The sequence below is a fragment of the Anabrus simplex genome, chromosome 10 (genome assembly GCF_040414725.1).
Source record: "Anabrus simplex isolate iqAnaSimp1 chromosome 10, ASM4041472v1, whole genome shotgun sequence".
Taxonomy (NCBI): Eukaryota; Metazoa; Arthropoda; class Insecta; order Orthoptera; family Tettigoniidae; genus Anabrus; species Anabrus simplex.
The window spans coordinates 41941283-41947588 of NC_090274.1; positions in this window are offsets into that span (position 1 = coordinate 41941283).

The window sequence follows — 6306 nt, forward strand, 5'->3', positions numbered from 1 at the left end:
TACTCGAATAGTATGTCTATATTTTGAAAGCAGTGCAAATTCTGCGTCAACTGATTTCACTTGAATACGGTTGCCCATTTATCTACTTCAGTATTATGCATAGATATATGGTGGTGCCATCCCCTTGATTCGTCTAATTCATTTGGAACAAATAATGTTATCCCTACGATTCAATAAAACAATTTTAGCCGGAAGTAATACAAACAACCGCATGATCATCTGTTTAACGTGACATTCACCATACAGAATAACTGATTGATCCCTACGGAAGTTACTGCTATCTCACTGGACTCGTTTTCTACTGCTTTCTCAACGGATGACGTCCGAAAGTCTTCACCTTTAAACTCAATGATATCGTAGGGAGACATTTTGTCACCTAAGATAACTCCCATTACTATTTACCACCAAATTGTTCGAGTCTGCTGTCACCAACGATGTCATGTCGTAGGTTGTCAGGGAGTCTTCTCACACTTATACCTACACGCTATTGGCGGATCAAATAATTAACTATGTTTACAGCTGTTTACAAGGCTTCAAACTCGTATAAAATATAAAGTACGGTAGCTGAAAGAAAGCAATAAAAACATGGTGTCAAATTTCCCTACCAGTATGGGAAATCAAATTATCATAAATATGTATCTCGGTCATGGCCATCCATCAACGGTTGCTAATCTCAGATGATCGCCAGTCATGGGACCTAAGACATATCCAGTGCGATCTGACCATCCATCCATACTTTACATCACAACCTGCACGCTTGCTAGGTTACACTTCCGTCACATATTTTGTTGTATGTATGTTCAGTCCGTCAGCGCTTCCGCTGGTGGGATCCTCAACAGCTCTGCTATCAGCTGTCATAGATGGCCTAGGCATCACTGGAGAGGCGTACTAGGGAACTGAGGAGTGAGGTAGTTTCCCGTTGCTTTCCTCACTTATCCAGGAGTTACTGTTACATATCAGTCTGTCAAGCCCACTGAAATGCATCAACCGACCCTATGAGCAACGTTTTCACACCATTCATAGCAGGGACTGGCTGCATAAGGAATTGGCATTTCATATTGTCAAAGCCAAGGATAAGACAGAGACAGATCTATGAAAGTAACAAAATTGCTCTAGCCTATACCAGAAGACATAGTGCACTGTAAACACTAGGTCCTGCCAGCAAAGGCATCAAGGGCGCCCATACCCGGGGGCAAGGTGAGGCCGCGGCCCCCCTCTAGCCCTCAGGGAAAGGCAAAAATCTAGTGTAGTCACGTGTTTTCCTTTCAAGAAAATGATTAAAAGTCATTATTACGTAAAAGCGGTAGTACCGTCCACCAACAACAGGCAGCGGATACCGTGGATTATTCTACCGCAGAATACAAATCGCCACGTATCTTCCAAAATATTAAAATTACTACGTACCCCCAGGTCTGGGCCCCCCTCTAGAAACTGTCATATGGGCGCCCATGAAAGGCATACATATTTTGTTACATGACACTAATTCGTTACCGGTACATACATTTTCGGATGACCTCAAGCTCTACAACATCATGTACCGGCATGCCAAAATAATTTCTATATTAGCTGTATTGATCGGTACCTACGGTATGCTATTGAAATAGTGGAGTAATATCACCCAATTAAAATGTTTGTTTCACTGATCTACAGTGAAATTAAAGCAACCCATTTTAAAAATAGTTAGGGCCTAGTTGTTGGGACCATAACCTGAGTGAATATTTTGCCACTGTACCCCTAGACGTCTGTTTCAGTGTGTGAATACTGATTTTTACTTCGATTCGTAGGCCTACCAACAATGCTGATTTGCACGAATCGCGAAACTTCACATTGCAAGAGAATGACGCTGATGAATCTTCACAGAAGGTAGGTAGTTCAGCAAATTTGTCTTCTTCATAGGTACCTGCGAATTAAAACTGCTGCTTGTTTTCCTTATTCCTTTTCTGCATTGGTGCGTCTTTCTCAGCATTACGGTAATGTCATTGTTTTCGTTTAACAGTATGCACGAAACCAAATAAGCCTATACTGCAGTGGCGGCTTCAGCGGCAGTGCCGTCATACCATGGCCCTATGCTTTAACTTAAAACGTTAATAAACCGTATGAAAATAGTCGAACTTCTCCTTCCGACGAGACAATAAAATTCAAATACCGTGCCGGTTCCCCGACAAATGTACCTAGTCTACTTTCCTAGCGATAAGTACATTATGAGGGGCCGATGGCTTGGATTTTGGACTCCTTTAGACTACAAGCATCATCGTTTCAGTATTATGCTATAGAAGCAGTCCCTTGGTCAGTAATACTATTATTTTACGTCAGTTTCTGTGAATGTGAGGCATTGCGGGTCGGATCCACTGATTGTTTTAAATTCATATCCATCCATTCATTCTTCGTCCTCACGTTTTGAATTCTGGTCAGGGGAGGATTTTGGACTTTGAATTTGTCATTACATTTCGTACCATTAGGCGCCGATGACCTAGATGTTAGGTCCCTTTAAATAACAAGCATCGTCATAATGATTTCGTAGTTTTAAATTATTTTTTCAATTCTCCGGTTGCCCATCCTGGCGAATAAGACGCGAAATAGCTAACAGCTAACTGAGTACCGGTAAGTCCGAGTTCACTACATGTTCGTGTGAAATTGTTGGCTGTGAGAAATATTAGGTTCTTTTGATTTAATTAGGTCTGAGCTGTTCATTTCTGTAAATTTTTCTTCAGTGTCATGCAGAGATTTAAGTGAAATTGTTTAGAATGACAAAAAAACCTGTTAAAATCACTTCAGAGCAATGAAAAACGTATTGAAATTGAAAGAACTAGTATGAATAATTAAATAAACTAAGTTTCTTCCTATTTGTTTCACGTCGCACTGACAGAGGCAGGTCTTACGGTGATGATGGGATAGAAAAGGACTAGAATTGGAATCGATCGTGACCTTAAGACAGGCTACAGCCCCACCATTTGCCTGGTGTAAAATGGGAAATGACGGAAAACCATCTTTAGGGCTGTCAACAGTGGGGTTCGAACCCATTGTCTCCCGGATACAAGCTCGTAGCTACTTGACCAAAACCGTGCGGTCAACTTTCTTCGGACTGTAAGTTTCAGTATGTGTATAAATCTTAAGACATGCGTTAATAAACTGGACTATGGTATCGACATAATAATAAGCGTATCATTTTGAAACGAAGTTTGTAACTTGTAGAATACGAGCCTGTTGATTTCCTCGATCGCACATCTGTCCCGTATTTTGATTTCAGGTATCTAACAGCTCTGGTACCAAGTCCTATTTGGCACGGCTTGGCCTGCCTTTAACCGACAGAATATCAGTGGAGGAAAACCGTATGCGACATGCGGCCATAAGATGGCTATTCGTGCCATTCTTCGCCTGGCACAGGCTGTAGATCTACAGTAGGTATAACAAGACCACCCTTCGGGCTTTCAGTTCTCGCGTCTTTCATCGACATCTCTAAGACGGACTGGGATATTCTTTGCAAAACTCTTCTTGGTTTTTCTCGGCCAGGTGGCTAAACATGTCTACTTCTGCTACCTCGCCGACTTAACAAAGCACATAGGCTGACACCATGGAAAGCTGTGTGATCCTTGACGTTGATCCTTCTCTCCACGACAACGTAATCCTAACACAAATCCAACGGAAAGGCGTCACAACTGACAGCGTCTCCAGAATACTGCAAAACAACGTTCCCAGACATCGTGTTTTTGTTCAGCTCTTCAACGCGTCCTCGCCAACGGAGTCTACCTCAACCGCCAGCACCACCACGTGGAACCAATTCTTCCGTATGTTGACGACGCAGCAATCACACCACCACCACAGCCATCCCAACAACCGTTATTGTTCCCTTTCTCCCATCCTCCCATCACCGCCACCACCATCACCACCACAACATCCACCCATCCTTCTTCCTATGTTCCAATTACAACTGTTGTCTCCTGCCATCCTTCCCCACTCATGAGTTCTTCCCTCCATCTCTCCCCCATTTCTGAACAACCCCCGCATCAATACCTACCAGCTGAATCATCAGGCTCTACAAACGCAGCACCGCCTTCGTCATCTCCACCTGCCGATGAACCAACAGCCTCCGCACCACCATTGCTGACGCAGCCTTCTTCAACTCGTCACACCATGTCCAGCTGTGTGATCGGCAGTGTGCCCTCTCAGAACGAACCATTCTCCGTCACCTCCAAGCTGAAGGCGTCCCAGCTCGTCGCATCTTCCGAATTCAGAACGCATCCGGTCCAACCTATTATGGTTCGTATACCCGTCCCGAGCGCCGCAGATGCCCAACACCTAATTAACAACGGAGTTTACATCTACAACCGTCGCCATAAGGTGGAGCCTTCCATCTCCCCACCCCAACCTGTTCACCAACCCAACAACAATTCTCATTGTCGCACCCGGCCAGCCACTTCTTTTCAACCTCGCCGATTCGTCAGTCCACGCCTCTCCCCACCTAGTTACATCCCCTATCCACCTTCGATGGTTGAAATCCTACGATCCTTAACATCTTCCATCCTCAACATCACAACGTCGCTGCACCTCCTAACCCTCCATTTGCATCCTGGTACCCTGCTCTAAAACTTCACTCCCAAGCAAACCCTCTCTTCTTCCTATCAACGCAGTCAATCTCTACCCTCATTCAATCTGTCAAATCGCTTACCCACCTTCTTCATTTATCGCATCACTCAGTTATCTTCACCTCTCTTGGGCCGAGAGAGAGCGTAACTCTCTAGGGGGCCCGCCCCGAAAAAAAAACTTCTGACGCACGCTCAATTCTCGCAGAATCATTCACTGATGTTGCAGTAATTGCATGTAGATGGCAGGTAGTTTAACTGCAAAGTTAACTGTAGTATAATACTGTCGCTTCAGGGAGTGATTCACAAATACTTTCTTCAGAGCACCCTTCATTGGCTTAGTTCACTATTAACGGTTAAACGCGTGTTATGTTTTTTAAAATTATTTATTATTATTATTATTATTATTATTATTTTTATTATTATTATTATTATCATTATGTGCTTTACGTCGCACCGACATAGATAGGTCTTATGGCGATGATGGGATAGGAAAGGCCTAGGAGTGGGAAGGAAGCAGCCGTGGCCAGCATTTGCCTGGTGTAAAAATGAGAAAGCACGGAAAACGATCTTCAGGGCTGCCAACAGTGGGGTTCGAACCCACTATCTCCCTGATGCAAGCTCACAGCTGCGCACCCCCTAACCTAGTGATGTAAGCCACTTAGTGTCTTTATGCAAAAAAAAAGCACAAAATGAAGTATTGCATTTTTCCTTGCAAACTTTGGTACCGCTACATCCCCATGTGAACAAAAATTTCAGAGATTGCCTTAAGACTCGCTTCTGTGAAGTAATTGTAATTGTAATTTTACTACTTGCTTCTAGAAGAATTATAATTGAGTAATGTTTTCTCGAGTAACTTGAGCCCAATTACTTTCATTTTGTACTTTTCCCATAACTGATTATAGATATAAACTTTAAACATAGTATTTCACTGACAACATGTTTCTCAGTCTATAGTTTTAGAAACATACCTCACTTTCGGCTTCACCACCTGCCCAAAGTCTCTGTTTGAAATGTAATGGAGATGTTCCCTCAGTACGATCTATACCATCCTTATCTACGCGCAGGTACCCGCAGTGGTGGCTCGAGTCAGGCCTTGATAACTATTTGAAGACAATGGTTGATATGATTACAAGTAGCGAGCTTAAACAGCTGCATTATAACATCCGTACTGACTGAAATCAAGTTGAAAATATTTAAGAGTAAACTCAAGTATTCTATATAAGGATCCGCCTGTTCAAAACATGTTGTTACCTTTAATTAGAACATGTTTCGTCCCCTAGGGGACATCATCAGCTAGAGTAGCTACATATATACACCAGATACAAAAAAAATGACTTGACTTAATTCCTTAAACTCCTGTTGAGGAGCATAGGGCCGATTGTTTTTCTTTTTCGGTTTCTTTGATGAGGTTTGTTCAGGTTAGCATGAGTTACCGGCCCGAGCGCCCTAGCCTGGTGGGGGCTGCCCCTTTCCGCTTCCTGGCATGCGGGATTTTTCTGCTGAAGTTCTCTCCCTTAGCCTTTAGGGATCCCTTCCCTTCCCTACAAGGCAGTGGTTGCTAATCCTATTTACCCCGGAAAAGTGGGTTGCCTCTTCTGCCAGTTCCACCGTTACCAAGAACTCTTCTTTCCGCCTTCACTGCCACTGGGGACTTCAGCAGAGTTCACCAGAGCCCCGTTAGCCGTCGCTTTTCAGCGTTCCTGCAGGGCCATCACAGCTACCA